Raw genomic sequence first — 16,385 nt, forward strand, 5'->3', positions numbered from 1 at the left:
CATCTGGAAAGAAGTGCAGAGTCCATCTGTAGTTCATTAAACTGGTGTATTAGTGGCAAAGCAGTATTTAAGTTTGGACTAGAGGAGCCTGAGAAAAGACTAAGTTTTCCGAAAAATTAACAACTGACACAAGAATAATGTTGCTGGAAATGTGAATAGACAAAAATCTACAATATTTAAAACCACTGCCCTCAACTTCCAAACTTCAGCTCAACAGTCTCCCAGTTCAAAGCCAGTTTTTTAAAAGTGTAATTCGTCCCTCCTCGTGTTAACGTATAATTGAATTTCATAAATATATGCAGGACATAAGTGTTGGACTAATTACCAGTTGTGCCTCAAGAGATCATATTTCCAAGTAACACTGTACATGAATTATTCACACAGTATTCAGAGACCAACAGACAGCTACAATGTTGTATCCAAGGCTGTGCAATAAACAAAACTTTTACATGATGAATCTCTAACTGACCTAAATGCACTTTAAATGTCTATAAAGTGACAAAAGTTTACAGACAGTTCAACAACCAACAGACTCTAACTGGTGATTAAACAGGATTAAAGATGGTGAGACAGCTTAAGAAAGGAAATATTTAACATTCAGTGATGTGGAATTTAATGTTTTTATATTTCTTGATATATGCTCCAGCACCTTGTGAATTAAAACAAATATGTCAGTTACATGGTTGTCTATTTGATGCATATCCAAAGTTTCTCAACTTTTTAAAAAATTTAAATAACAATTTCAGTGGTTTCTTAACACGTTGGCAAAGGCATGCACAATCTAAATACTTTCTAATAATCTTTGTAATAACTTCCCTTTATGCATAAAATTACTAAATAGAAAAAAAAGAACTGCACTACGGAACTGCAGGAGCTGAAACAGTTAGTGGAGTAACAGCTAACTGTTTAATGTGCATCCTTTTTTATCAGCAGGATCAGGTTTGTTTGCTAAAAATCACATCACCAACTGCCTGCAACTGTCGGGGCTTAACTTAAACAAACCTTCAGCCTTCCCATCTGCTCCTCACATACTGTATTAATATGTAACAGACAGATGGAAGTGCTGAGGACACTGTGGCTTCCCACATGTAATGCAGCTCAATCCAGATGGCTTCTTACATGCGGCACTGTGATCGTGCCGTAGTGTATACTCTGAGCTCTGTAAAGTAAAAGAAAACTTAAAGAGTTGTTTGTTTTAAAAGGCAGATAATCGAGCCGCAGAGCAGAAACAGATGTTTACTTAGGAGAACCGCTCCCCTCACCTGCTATTCAGAACAGAAAAAGGAGGACCAGACAGAAGAGGGAGGCAGACAGAGAGAGGAGCATGTAGTAAAAGAAAAGAGAGTCCATCACCATTTTATTACATTATTCATTCACCTTCAAAAGACGGCCTTCAACACCATTTAACCTCACTATGGCCTCTTAAATCGACCCGCAAAACAATCAACAATCAATGTGGAGGAGTAAAGAGGACAAGTTGCTTCATTTGGGAGAAAGTCAGACGAGTTAACCCCTCTCAGACAGTTTCTTTAAAGGAGACATGAAGTGTTTTCATGACCATTCAAAGCAGTTAATATGTGAACAACAGATGCAGTGAATAGAGGCTTCTTCTGAATGAAATGCTGAATTGATTGAGCAGGTAACCAAGTGTCATTTCAAAAGGTACTTAACAATATGGATGAGCATGAATGACTAATCGTACATGTACCCGTTTCTTTCTTTCTTTACGTATTGTGTACATGGAAAAAACACTGGTGACACGTTCTAAAATTCTATATTAACCTGAATAGAAGAGTATATATTTCTGTGGAAATACATTTGAAAAAGAGTCTCTCAGTGTCGACTACAGAAACAGACCGGAACCCAGAGGCCAAAGGAGAACAGAGGTAAAGCTGTGTGCATCTGTGCAGTCCTCAAATTGATCCACATATGAAATATATGTGGGTGTAATGGAGGGTTGTACCAGATATCAATCAAAGACCGTTCATATCTTCTAAAATGTGACTTTGGTTATAAATAGATGAGAGAAAAGAAATCACATATTCAGGTTTAATAGGAGAGTCAACAATCTCCCTGTTGGCTTACCTTAATAACCAAGTAAATCAAGTAATACATGATGTATTTCTGGAGGTGTCAAAAAACACAAAGTGCAGAAACAAATTGTAATATACCCAAAAATGTGATGGTTATAGCTCCTAAAATGTCAAATCCAGTTTTGTTGCTCAAATAGTGTGACTTCTAGTAACACATGATTTTAATCATTTCTATTTTGAATAAAGCGTTTTGGTCCCTTGGGTCCTGCAGAAAAAAGTAGTAAACACCAAACTGACATATTATAACGTAATAAAGTTGATATGGCAAACATGCTAGGTTGCCTATTCACACACCCAGCAAACATTTGTCAACATTAGCATTCATTTGGAGTTATTTTTGTGCCCACCAGATACATTTTCACTCTCCTTTTAGCTCTGCTTTGCAACACCAAGGAGAACGTTATCGTACAGAGACGCCAGGAATTCATAAACACAATTAGATCAAAAGCGAACTGATTACATTCATAAACATTCATCATTAGTATGTGCAGTTGTACGTGTTTGTGCATCATAGCATACAGTAAGTTTATGGCTACATTGCTCATTCAGGACCAGGAAGTACATTAAGATACCAACTGGGATTGACAGTGAAATAAAGCGGAGAAATGAGAATAAATTAGGTTCAGTGCTTATACTGCAATACTTTCACACACACACACACACGCGCGCACACACACACAGACACGCGCACACACACAGGGCCAGTGGACTATTAAGGAACAGGGTGGCGGCCCACTTCTTCCCTATCCAAACAGCCACCCACAGCACTTAGGTTTATTATCCTAATGTTCAGCCGTGTGCCAAAGGTTCCAGACAAGCTAACAAACCTCGTGAGACGCAGGAACCAACACACACCCTGAACAAAGGCCGCTCGGAGGAAAACAGGGAAGTTGTGTAGCACGAAGGGAAGTCAGACAAACGATGTGTTGACAGTTCTGTACTCTGGATATCTGAGACAATGCTTCGAATGCACACCAGACCAGACTATTAGGAACGATTGAAAACATGCCATTTCATTTGTATTTTACAGCTGTGGTCAAGAACATAATAGCAGCATGAATGCAGCATGAAAAACAACTCATAGAGATGATTGGAAGTTCAAACGGCTGTTTATTTAAAATAATATAAAATGGGCAGAAGATGGGAAGTGAATCCGCTGGGAAAACTCGATATCTGCGTTGTTTGGACGGCGAGAGATGGCAAGTATGGAAAGCATCACATTCCATCCTAAACAGCACAAGACCTTTGTATTTTCTCAGACATCCTCATTTTGGATCATCAAAGCCAAACCTCAAAACATCCTCCAACATTTTAGAAACCTACAGAGAGAAAACTCCATTTCCAGCGTAGGGAGAGTGGTGAAGGACTGAGGATGAGGAGGAAGAACCAGGAGTGCCGCTGTCAGTGATGAGGTGGCGGGAACAAATGCTTAATAAAATGTCCGCCATAAATATTTACCCAAAGCCTTGTTAGTATTGCGCAACGAGGTTCTTGAAGTGAAAAGATAAGTGGCTTGACCAAAATAAAAATAAAACAACATACAATTTAAAACAGGAAGTCAACAACATGCAGCTTTGACTGCTCTGTTCAGCGTTGATGGACAGATGAACTGCATTGTTTGAATACTCGCCAGCACCTCTCATTTCTTCAGTAAGTCCTTATGCAACGCTGTGACGCAGCTTCAGCCCGACCGTGCGTCCCAGCGCCCACGGAGCTTCTGATCCGCTCCCTCGCTCGTCCCTGCCACCTCCTCACCTCTCAGTCAGCCCGCCTCCCACCACACGGTCAGCCTCTCCACTTCAGGACTGCGTGTCTTGTATGTTTTAATCGAGTGTAAGTGTGTTTATTTTTGTGTCGTCCATCTCGTGGCCTCTCAGCGGGAGATTATAATCAGGGCAGAAATCACACAGAGCGAGGGAGGAGAAATGTATTTAAAACACCCAAACAACCGGCCTCAGGGAGGGATCGTCCCACTTATGCACCTCAAACTGCCATGCAACTGAACAAAGAAAAAAAGGATTTGAGGCAGTTAAAGAGATGTTTAAAGATTGGTGAAACTGGTTTTTTTACTTTTAGGTTTGGCTAAAGCTGTATGATCGTCTGCAAGCTCATATTTCTTACCTCATCTGACCTTTTTTAGCCATGTCACCACATTTTCAGTGACAGATGGAAAGGATAAAAGGGAAGATTTTTCCTTTTCATGGGTGAGAACAATTTTTAAATCTGATAAACAACTCAATCTCAAACTGCTGACCTTTTTTTTGTTTTTTTCTCTCTTTCTCATGTTCCTGACCACAGTCTGTGAGAATGACTGTGGGCTTCACCACGGGCAGAAGGTGTGAGATGGATTACAGCAGGACAGCGGGAAGTTGACACAGCTGAGGAGTTAGTGAGTGGGAAAAACGATGGCGGTGATGATGGTGGTGATTGGTGAGACAGGAGAACTCGGCTCCAGGCCTGTACGTCAGCACACATGGGCCTCTCTGCAGCAGCTGTGAATGTCATGATCACACTCACTGCCTCCGCGGATCACCGGCGCTTGTTGCTCATGCTCGTTTTAACTCTCAGAATCTTCCGCAAGTGACAGCAGAGGACGCAGAGCACTACGTGTACATGAAGCGTGAAGTATTCTCCTAACACAACTTACTTTTGGGATCAAGGCCAAACATAACGATTGTGTGCACCTGTCCTCTAACTGTCACCTCTCTTTCCCATCCATTAGAGGCGTATTTTATCATTCTGACTGCTGTAATTTGAGCTAAGTGCTAACATCGGCCAGCTCAATAGAACATTCTGATCTCTAGCAGGTTTACCTAGGCGGCAATTTTCGTTTTTTGAAGAGTGAAGCCAATTCGGAAGAGTCGTAAACTTGCATTCTCTTTACTGACCATCAGGGGGCGACTCCTCTGGTTGTATAGAAGTCTATGAGAAAATGTTCTTACTTCTCTCTTGATTTATTCCCTCAGTAAACATCGTAAACATGAGTTTATGGTCTCAATCTCTAGTTTCAAGTCTTCTTCAATACGGCATGATGTTCATTTAGTAAATTATGCTCCATTTAGAGTCAAACAGACCATAAAGCAGGGTATTCTTTCGGGCAGGGCTACATAGTGATTGACAGGTCGCTACCAGAGACGTATACATCGTCTGTACGTCACTCCTCCGCCATCCAAATATGGTCAATTCCATTCATCGGTTGCAAATAATCCAATTTATCCTTGAGCCAATGACAACGCTAAACTGCCCAGTAGAGTTCATACCAGAACTGACGCAGTATAAGTAATTCAAAAGGCTACCGAGTCCACTTTCAAGTCATGGATAAGAGCTGTACCCCTTCTCCAAGGACACTTCCCCCCCCGCCCCCCGGTCACTAAGTGATGTCAATGACGGTGACTTTGCTGTGAGGTCAGCAAAGTCCAGCCACTCCGGCATCTTATCTGTGCTGTTTATAAAACTGTAAATCTAATCAGCACTGCAGCGGTTCTCTGGGAGCCGTTCGCAAAGTGGCTGCAGGAAAGGATGCAGTGACGTGGGTCATTCCTGAGGGGAAGAAAAAACGTTTGTGAGAGATTTTAAAAATTCATGTTGGTACAGTAGTGGAGCGGGGAGGAAGGTTATTTCACAGTCATCAGTATTCAAGGAATGAACGCCGTACTGTTAAAGAATAAAAAACAGCATTGGTTGCATAATTTCCACTTTGCGTCATGTTCAGATGCAAAACAACTTTTTTAAATCTGTGGGTTTTAAGAGCCCAATTCAGCTAAGACAAGTGGATGAGACTGAACTGTGGAACAACACAGTAATTGACTATTATTCTGCAAAATCAATTAACTGATGAGAACTGATTTAAGTTAAAAGTTGTGAAATATGGATGGTGGTTGTTTTGATAACCTGATCCATTTCCATTGAAATGGAGCCATTAGTCAAAGGCCCAGGAGAGGAGGTGACAAAATACGACAATTTGGGAGGTAAAAGATGTCGACAGATTAATGGCCGCTGTGCTCTGTACCTGAAAATTGGGCCAAAGGAAAAAATCCCATGAGGCCTGACCAGAGATAATTAAGTGGTAGGTGTGTGTGTGTGTGTGTGTGTGTGTGTGTTTGTGTGTCATACATCTGTTGCTTAATCCTCTGAATGCTTTCTATCTGCTGTATTCTTCAGATATTCATCATCACAGATGTCACCTGCTCTGATCAGGACAGAGACTCATTAGACAGGAAAGGGAAGAAGAAGAAGAAGAAGTAGGCATGACCCGTACCCAGACTCAGGTATCAGGGGTCTCTGAGACCTCGGCCTCAGCCTCCTGGTGCCCTCAGACAGCTGTGCAGTCCAGATGTGCACATAAGTTCGGCTAAGAATACCAAACCAACCCGGGAGAGGAGATAAGGTCACGAGACCTCCGTCTGAAAGGAGGCTGAAAGATGGGAAGATTTCCAATGGCTGATCAATGTTGGAAAATCTAGATTAAAGCTGGGTGGTCTTTCAATTAGGAAACATTACATCTTTAAATGTCTAAATGCCAAAAATGATCAGTTTAAGACTTAGAAAACAGGAAATTAATTCTATTTTTGAAGCTGGTGAAGTGAATTTTGGTTAAAAATGACTAACTGATCATCAAAATGTTCTGACGATCAACTAATCAATTACTCAACTTATTATTTTAGCTATAATATCATTATAATATTGTGATACGAGACTAGATAGACGTTTAAGATCTTTGTTTTCATAAAACTGTATAATGTACATAGATTAAAAGGTACCTATGAAAATGTTTTATGGAGGAAAACAAAGCATTCAACACACCGTGTGTTTGGTGAGAAAAGCTGAATGTAAGACAAGAAATAGCTGCAAAAATGTTTTTGTATTGTGTTTGGAAGGGCTGCCTTACAGCTAGGTGGCAAAAGAAATACAAACAATTCCCCACCACTTTTTTAACGTGGTAAAGATGTCTAGTTCAGAACAAAGAATAAAAACAAAGTCGAAATTTCTGATTTAAGTTTGTGATTTATAGTTGGCAGGTAATTCATATTTTTTTTTTAAAAAGGGGGTTTTATTCATATGTAAATAACATGAATTGCATGCATGCCATTGTACCCAGCGGACCGGGGGTCAAAGAGTGTTTACAAAACGGATTTCTGTGACGTGACAACATGAACAGATCTGATTTGAATCCACCTGCGACAATAAAACTATAAAAGAAACTATAAAAAATAGATGAAGAAGAAGAAAGGAGTGACGGCTAAGGCCAACTGTGCTCACTGTGTTTTGTCAACATCCTGCATGTTGTGGACTAAGCACATTGCCTGGTTTATACAGCGTGTTGTGACACTACAGCAGATCCTTAACAACCCGCAGTCTGACAAAATACCTGAAACAGACAGAAAACCGACACACAGCAAGTCTTCCTTCAGCAGAATGAGATTCAGAGATACACAAGAATCTTTTGTCCTGTACAGACATAATGAGCCCGAAGCTTATTTTACGTCACGGCTCATTGTTTCGAAAAAAGCCACGACGAGTCACGGCGTCATTATTTCTGGACCGTCTTTAAACACTGCGGTGTGGGAAAACTGTGCAACATCACTAATCACAGCCAGAAACCAGAGACAGCAGAGTCAATCCAAAACAAAAGGGACACTACACAAACAAAAGAAAACCCGCAAAATACTAAAGCAGCATTTCTTTCGACATGATGGTCCCTGAGGAAAAAAACAAAAGCACAACACAGTCTTCATGTTGCCTGACAGCAGAACACCTCCCACTTTGTTCCCATTGTTGTCTTGTCTTCTAGAGTTTCTCTTTTTCTATTTGTTCTTCAAAGAGACAGTTTGTGTAGCAATAACACAAAGAATGGAGGGACTTGACCGCCGGTTTTAACAGCTCAAGGGCAAAGAATTCACAGCAGCAACAAGACAGAAAAACACATTATCGATTATGAAACGGGGGCTTTTAGACTAATAAAGACCTCGCCCCTGTTGACCTAATCTCACAAAGAAACTAGAAACCAACAAGGTGTGTCCCACAAATAAATAATTAAAAGATTAAGGGCATACACCCAGATGAGCACATACTGTCTGAACACACTCAGGTATGCTTAATCTCTTAATGTCACATGAAAAGATGAGACGTTGCTACCTAAGAGAATGTTTTGATGATAAATGATTTATTCCTCAAAGCCAGAGAAGAACTTCCATATTGTCCACCTTGAATTTGAAGCAACAAATTTCTAGGACAGGGAGTCGTCCAAAGAAACTTTGTCACATCATGTCAGCCAGCTCAGACATAAATAGGCTCAAAAAACAAAGCAGACAGCTGATTCAAATGCTGAAACAAAAGGGACTCTATAAAAAGAGGAAGTGAGCAAGAAGCTGGTGGTCAAAGATGGAAGAGAGGAAGAGAGATTAACATCTGTATTGAAAGATTCTTCCAACTTGTTTCAATAGTTTTACAAATAGAAGTGATGATATATACTTAACAAAGAAACTGCCAAGGTTTAGGAGAACTGCAGCGCCAAACTTTGAGATGATCAGACAGGTTGTAAAGCCAAAAAATGTAGCCAGATTATCAAAACCATTTTTTAAAAGTAGAAGTGAGCACGTCTGAAACATCTAAAAATCGATCATATCACATCAAAGGTTAGAGCAGGCAGTTGGCCGTTAAAGCAATGATGGATGTTTATAACCGACAGCTTTGGGTCATATTTTCTCCACTCACCTTGGTTTTCTATTCAAAAAAGTTAACCTGGGGGGGTGCATGTTTGAAACCTGTCTGGCTGCTCGTGTTTCTCGCCCTGTCTGACTTCTTTTTAGCCACGTTGCCATTAACAAACCATTCGATAAACTGACAAAAGTTGTACTAAATCAGAATAATACTTTTCTTTAGTGTATAATCACCTGAAAATAATAATCATTGTGTGTTTGTTAGCTTGGAATGAAGCATTTAAATCTAGATACCAATGGGTTTTCACAGAGCCGGCCACTGTGTTTCTACAGAAGCCCAGAACGGACAAACTAAACACTGCCCTTAAGGAGGGATAATCACATTTTTGCGTCATCCACCGTAATTATCCGTTACGCTTGACAGACAGAAGAAGTTTCAGTTGGTTGCAATCTGCAACCTCGCCGCTAGATGTCGCCAAATTCTGCAAACTAGACCTTTAAATACTAAGTTTATTATAACTTTTGCAACTTATAAAGTCAATCGTTTTAAGTTATATTTTTACCACTAATGCATTAAGCAGCTTGATACATTTTTTACATGTAATTTAGAGAGTTAAAAATAATGTTTACATTCACCGAACTATGGTTTTGAAAAAAGTACTGTATCATTTTAGATTCAGTACCAAAACTCATGTATTAGCACCTTTATTCAGTTTTCAAATAAGGTCCAGTCCTACTTTAAGATTTGTTGAAAACAAACAACGATGCAATAAATTATAAAACTAAGAAATGTTCTCCTCCAAAACAAACTAATAGATTCAAGTGATCAAAAGGGGTGCATTCATAAATAAAAACTGGTTTCAGATGAAATAGAATAAAAAACCTAATCCTAAACATGCAGAGTCATAATATTCATGTCATGTAGAAAAACAGAACTTGGAAGAGCTCCACACAGAATGCTAACACCCCGATGAGCTGACGAAGCAGCTCCTCTGAAGATGTTTGAGGCGAAGGTTTGCCATGTGCTTATAAAAATCACTGGAGACATTATCAATGCAAATAAACCCCCCACCTCCCCATTTCTCAAGCTTGCTGAGGTAAGCACTTGACCTCTGTGTGCGTGAAGGCTGAGGAAAAAAATTGAATATGACATCCTGTGAAGTTGTGGATTGAAGGCTGGAGCAGTGAGAGCTGCTCTGCTCTTCAGTTTGTTTGCTCTTCTTTGTCGTGCTATCATCTAGCTTTGGTGTTTTGTTTACAAATGAGGCAGCTGCACACGAGAAACAAGCTGCTTTTTTTTTAACCTCATTACTTAAATGAGCATACTTGGGGAATTTTTCTTCTTGGTATTAAAACACCACAGAGCTTCTGTGCAACATCTAAACCATAAATTCCACTTAAGTGAAATCAAATTTACCAACAAGCTAACTTTTGTGTGCAAAACACTGAATCATATTCTTGTTTCTCTCCATTAAAACCCCAAACCGTCAACGTAATAACACCATGAAAAGTGCCTCTGTGTCGAGCCAACAGTGGGTGCAGACAGGGGAATGCCATACATTTTAAGAATTCCCATTTGCTATTGCTGCGCCCCAAGGCAGGTCGGCCAACACTTGTGAACAACTCTTTCTTACATAGAAGCTACAGAGAATAGACCATGGATTGTTAAGTGTCGTCTCTGGGACGTAAAATCTGCAGATATACAAATTTTGTGAGCTCTTGCACCCTTGAGATGTTTAAATTCTGGGTCTTACTTGCCAAAATTGCTCGAATGTGAACCGTATTTTGCATTTTTAGCTCCTACAAAGTCAGCACCCCCTCATTTTATTGTCTACGGAGCAGACCTAGTTTTCAAGTCCCAAATGATGCCGAGAGATTAAGGATTTACTTTGTGATTTCCATTTCTGAACAAACTGTCCTAGACCTGCATGATAATACGCTGAATGTGGAGGCTTTAAGAGTGAATGCAAAGAGACAACTGTTAAAAGAAGGGAAATACTTTTGATAAGAAAAATATCTAATCTCCTAAACAGCATTAATGTCACACAGACTTTAAAATATGAGGCGCAAAGAGCATTTTCCAGGCCTCTAATTCCAAACTAAAGATAAAAGAAATGAGATTTGTTTTGAGGAGATGGATTCAGCAACCATGACAAGGAAATTGTTGATTTATCATCAGAAATGGAGCTGAAGTCTGAGGCAGGAAATGAGTGTGTATAAACTGTAGGAGGCACTTTGTTATGTCTAACCCCAACCTGCCATGTCTGATGCACACGTTGATAACAGGGGAACCACAGAGGAACACAAAGACCACAAGGGGACATTTTAAACAGAGGATACTGATCAAAAAAACTCTTAATTGCCTCCATGATTTACAAATAATGTTTTTTTTTTTTTGCTAAAAAGGCAGCAAAATGTAACCTTTCACACACACCTGTGCAGTTTGACACATTTGACACATTCTATCTTTATTTTGTTGTATAGTATGTGTATTTATTGTCTGTGTAGTTGTATAGTATGTGTATTTATTGTCTGTGTAGTTGTATAGTATGTGTATTTATTGTCTGTGTAGTTGTTTATGTGTATTTATTGTCTGTGTAGTTGTATAGTATGTGTATTTATTGTCTGTGTAGTTGTATAGTATGTGTATTTATTGTCTGTGTAGTTGTATAGTATGTGTATTTATTGTCTGTGTAGTTGTATAGTATGTGTATTTATTGTCTGTGTCTGTGTTGTTGAGCTGCTGCAACACTTGAATTTCCCCCATGGGGATCAATAAAGGAATATAATAATAATAAAGGAATATAATAATTACTTCCAGGTGTCAATAAACTTAAAAAGAACAGGACACAAGTGTATATTTTTTTTCTTTATATAAATAATTAAAATAAATAAGTAACAGCCTGGTAACTTACCCTGAAGTGGATGGTCCTCTGCTCTACAAAGTCTTCTTCCTCCTTTTATAAAAACGTCTTATCCACAGACGCGTGTGTTGTTGTGAGGAGAGACTCACAGGAGCTGCTGCTGTTCAGAGACTGGAGGCAAAGCCAGAGACAAGCATGACTGCATCTGGTTGTAGATTTCAAAATAAGAAAGAGTGCTTTCACCCCACTCAAGTATGAATCAGAATCAGTGAGCACACAAACAATTTATTTGACTTTTTTTTTGGTTGTCCTTAAAAGAAAACACAGTTCCAGCAACTGCAACAAACCTGAACAAAGATAAAATAAACATGTAACTAATATGTGCATACAAGTGATGGTGACAACACTGTGCACTTGTTTTCTTGTTTATAATGTATTGTTATTATAAATCTTGTAAAAATGCTTTCATACCATATGTGTTTTCTTTTTGTATTCGTCATAGTATTGTGATTTTTTAAATATTATATAGGTGGAGGCAGTGGGCTTTCTGCCTCTTCCTGCACTGTAATATAATTTATCAATGTTGTGTTTTTTATATTTTTCAATTGTGCAAATAAACTAAACTAAACTAAAATAAGTTAATTATTTGTGTATTTGTATATGTATATACAGAGCAAGTGTGTCTGTAAGTTGTTAACAAATGCAGAGAGTGCAAATAAATAATTGAATGGATATAAATGAAGTAAGATTGTGTACAGTGTGCAGGATTTATGAATATCAGCATAATGCAAGGTTATCAACCTTCTTGGCTTGTGACCCTTTTACTTGTGACAATTCATCATTTTTTTCTGAACAGTTCAACTGAGTGATTTTTCAGTCTGAGATTATTTCATTTTTAAGATGTTAAAGCATGTTCAATAAAAATAGCATGCCTTTATTTTGAAGCTCCAGTATCGTCCTGAGCATAATGTGCTTGACTCACCTGGAACGCACTCTCTCTCTCTCTCTCTCTCTCTCTCTCTCTCTCTCTCTCTCTCACACACACACACACACACACACACACACAAGCACACACACACACACGCATTTACCCTACAAACACCAGTAGTGGCACACTTTTTGCTCACAATCTGCCCTAAAGCCAAAGGACAGTGGGGTCAATTATAATTAAATGATAAATATAAAAAGCACAACACAAACGACTAGCAAACTCCTCCCACACAATACGTCATATGAAGAGACACAAACACAATAGGCTTCTTCTTTTTTAGGATATCTTGTACTAATTGATTGTAGATAGTTTGCTTTTGCAAGAGATGTACGACATTTTGTATTTTATGTATATATTTTTGGTTCTTGTGTGTAGAGTTTGGAAAAAGAGGGCCCTAGTTTCAGAAATTGTGTTTTAGCAATTGCAAAAAACTTGAGCAGTTTCCACTTATGGTTAAACAAACAGTGAGAACCAGTGTGGTTTGGTTGTAAAAGAACTACGTGTACAAAGCAGTGTGATGAAGATAAAAGTACCCTAGATTCCCAGCCCGTCCCAGAACAACCAGTTCTTTGCTCTGCATTCTAAATATGTAGATAGAGGTCATACCTGACTAACCTCAACCCTCTCAGGTAAGCCTTTCTGCTCCAGAGGAGTAAAACAAGGCTATACATAGTCCCACTGAGAGTTTTTAATCTGTGGTGAATGTCACCGTGCTTTTTTTCCCCCCCACATGGGCAAGAAAATGAGATAAGAAGCATACTAATAATTATTAAAATTCCCTGTTTGCTCTTCATTATTAGAGTTGGACTCTGGCCATCTGGCCCTACATACTTGCTATAATTAAATCATGCATGACAATGCAAACTTACTGATGTTTATCAAGTTTAATATATACAATGTTCACCATCTTAGTTAAGTGTGCTATCACGCTAACCTTTGCTAAATAGTGCTAGTAGTAATAATATTGTTTGCAGGTCTTTGAGTTCAAACAAACGTATAGGACAAATTAGATGGAATGAAGTTACCAAAGTTCATCCTCTGAGGAGCATGAATGTGTGTACAAAATGTCACAGCTATTTAATTAAATACTTTTCAAGATATTTTAGTCTCGACTGAGGATGCTAGTAAGCTTAAAAACAGGCGATTAAAAGGCATAAAAAGTGAAATCTAGTGAAATTAAGTGTGAAACAGAGCAGAAAATGGTTATTTAAACAAATAAAACAGATGATTTAAACTTAGAAAATAAGGGCTTTTATAAATAAAAGGCTTTAGTAATGCAATAAACACAAAAAGGGAAAAGAGAAAGACATCTGGAAAATGTTAGTGTTACCAAAGATGGATTAACGCGTCAATCTATGTTGACTTTCTTCGTGCAAAGCAGCAGCTAACAAAAACACACTCCTGCATGCTTTTTTTCCACTTTGCACGTTTGTATGTAGCACATTTCCTTAACGTTCTCCTTCATTTTCAAAGAGCTGAAATTAATTTGCGAGGAAATTGGATTTACTGAACTGGGCGTCTCTGTGAAGCTGGTGGAGCTCCAGCAAATCAGGCCTGCTGGGAATGGAGGGAAAATTGTCCTGCAGTTATCTGGCCACTAGAGAATCCGAGAAGAGTCGTTACAGTAATTGATAATTGTGTGTGTGGTTGAATGTAACGTGTCTGTTGATAATGACTCCAGAATCCAAAAAACCTCTGAGTCTGGTGGAAACATTGTGTTCCTGCTGTTTTCTGTACGCGTCCCCAAGATGCCTATCGTTGCCCAAAGCAGCCAGCGTATCTGCAATTATGTTGCTCTGGCTGATAATGACCTTCCCCCCCGCCTCCACAGTGAGCTCATTTTACTCACAAACATGCCGGATGGAGATAATTGGTGAAAAGTAATCAGTGGATGCAGCTCACTCAGAAATCTCTTCTATTTGAGAGTCCATTTCCTGAATGTGACACTGCAGTGCTTATCATTATTATGATACATTAGGCATACATTTTAAAGGTTTTACCAGGTGCACTATAATGGGATGTACTTAGTTGATATTCCCGTTTGAGCACTTTGCATTTGATTTACATGATGTAGAATACTTTCTGTTGAGCATCTTACACATATAGCTCCCTGTGCGTATATGTCTTCATGCATGGACCTCTTCTTTCCTTGATGTATTAAGCAGTGTTTAATCTGCATTTTCATTTTGCAGATAGAAAAACAATAAAATTGATCTAAAAAAAAAGCATGCAAAGAAACAAGTAGGCACTTGCACCCCAAATCCCCAGCAGTCAACCCAATATTTTCAAAATAAAAGCTGAGAAAGGAGGAAAAGTGCCTAAACGGACAGTTTAGGCAGTTATATTCCTCCTCTGACCTGTGGTACTGTTTATCAATCTAGATTATTTTGGTGTAAATTGCATCGTTTTGGAGATATCAGCTGTGGAGATGTTTGTCTTCTCTTAAATATATTAGAACTATTGTTGACATAAATTAGTTCCTTTACGAAACAAGCCAAGTATCATCTAGTGCCATTATATTGTAGAGAAGGCAGACATTGCAATTGCTGCTATCTCCATCTCTCACCAAAACAATCTAGATTGATAAATAGCACTATAGGTAAGAGGAGGAATATGTCATTCTGATTTTTGGGGGTAAACCGTCCCTTTAACTAAAGCAAGCGAGTAGGACAACAAGGTGAATGACCTGCACCTGAACCCAAACCCACTGTTTCACCTTGATCTTTGCTGTTTGGAGAGGAACCAAACAAAACAATGCATCATGGGTGTTTAGTGCTCTTTGACCTGCATCCAAACTCATTGACTCAGCAGTAAATGAAAAGATTGTTACAATATGAACACAAGCAGATTATTACCACAAGCTGGAGAAAAAGTATCTAATCAAAAACAGATTATTTCATGTGGTTGAGTGATACAACTGACAAGAATTCATATGAGTTGTTGAAAAGTTTCAATTTAGGTCCTGTTTTCATATTGTTGGCCATCATTCCTATCAGTTATGATTTTATTGTTCTCACCAAGGTAACAACATCAACACAACAGGGCAATAATCACACAAACAGAGGCTGTAAGTTTTGTTCACCTGAGCAAGACATGCGTTGTTATTTCTTTGCATATTTTGAGAACAGATTATCAATCTGAAATTATCAGGAGAGTGTTGAAAAATAACACAGCGTGAAAGAGAGAGGACAGTACAACGTCTTTGATTAACAGCAGCTATTAACCATATTTCCATGGCAGCTGCAGAATCCAAGAGTTTGTCCCTCAGCTGAACGCAGCATATGGTATTTAAGCTTCTCCTAATCAAGAACAAGTCGATTATGAATCATATTTCCATATGTGTTGTAATAACAACACAGTCAGTAACGGTCCACACGTGTGTCACTTCCTGTTTTCACTAAGAGACAGACGTGCAGGGTAGAAGTATTCCTGCAGGTTCAGTTAAAAAAGCTTCAAATTTATAGTCAGAACATGTCACTTGATATCAATATTAACATTTTTGGCATGGCTCCATGTTGGTTCTGTTTATTTTCTGCAGGATTTCATCTTCTTCTGTCGTTATTATCCGGAGCTGTGAGGTGCCAAAGACTCCCTCAGCCATCTAATCTGTGCACCTCTGTGCCAGGGGGAATTGTTTTTGTCATTTATTGAATAGCTCACCCACTTCGATCCCCATTTTCAAACATTGCCCTTTTGTAATCGAGGAGCTTAATTAAAAAATATGCAATAATTTCATGCAGTGTGAGAGGAATATTCAAACTATTTAGTTGAATCTACG

At 38.8% G+C, this 16,385-nt stretch overlaps 1 protein-coding gene across 1 annotated transcript in view; it reads right to left on the minus strand.

Moving 5' to 3' along the window:
- Nucleotides 1-11,754, minus strand: part of LOC129091400 (leucine zipper putative tumor suppressor 2 homolog) — a 31,413-nt gene extending 19,659 nt beyond the window's left edge. The window contains exon 1 of the mRNA XM_054598999.1: nucleotides 11,668-11,754. The gene's annotated coding sequence lies outside the window, so the exon portion shown is untranslated. The remainder of the gene's footprint in view (nucleotides 1-11,667) is intronic.
- Nucleotides 11,755-16,385: the final 4,631 nt, after the last annotated feature.

Source organism: Anoplopoma fimbria, chromosome 5, assembly GCF_027596085.1.
Source record: "Anoplopoma fimbria isolate UVic2021 breed Golden Eagle Sablefish chromosome 5, Afim_UVic_2022, whole genome shotgun sequence".
Lineage (NCBI taxonomy): Eukaryota > Metazoa > Chordata > Actinopteri > Perciformes > Anoplopomatidae > Anoplopoma > Anoplopoma fimbria.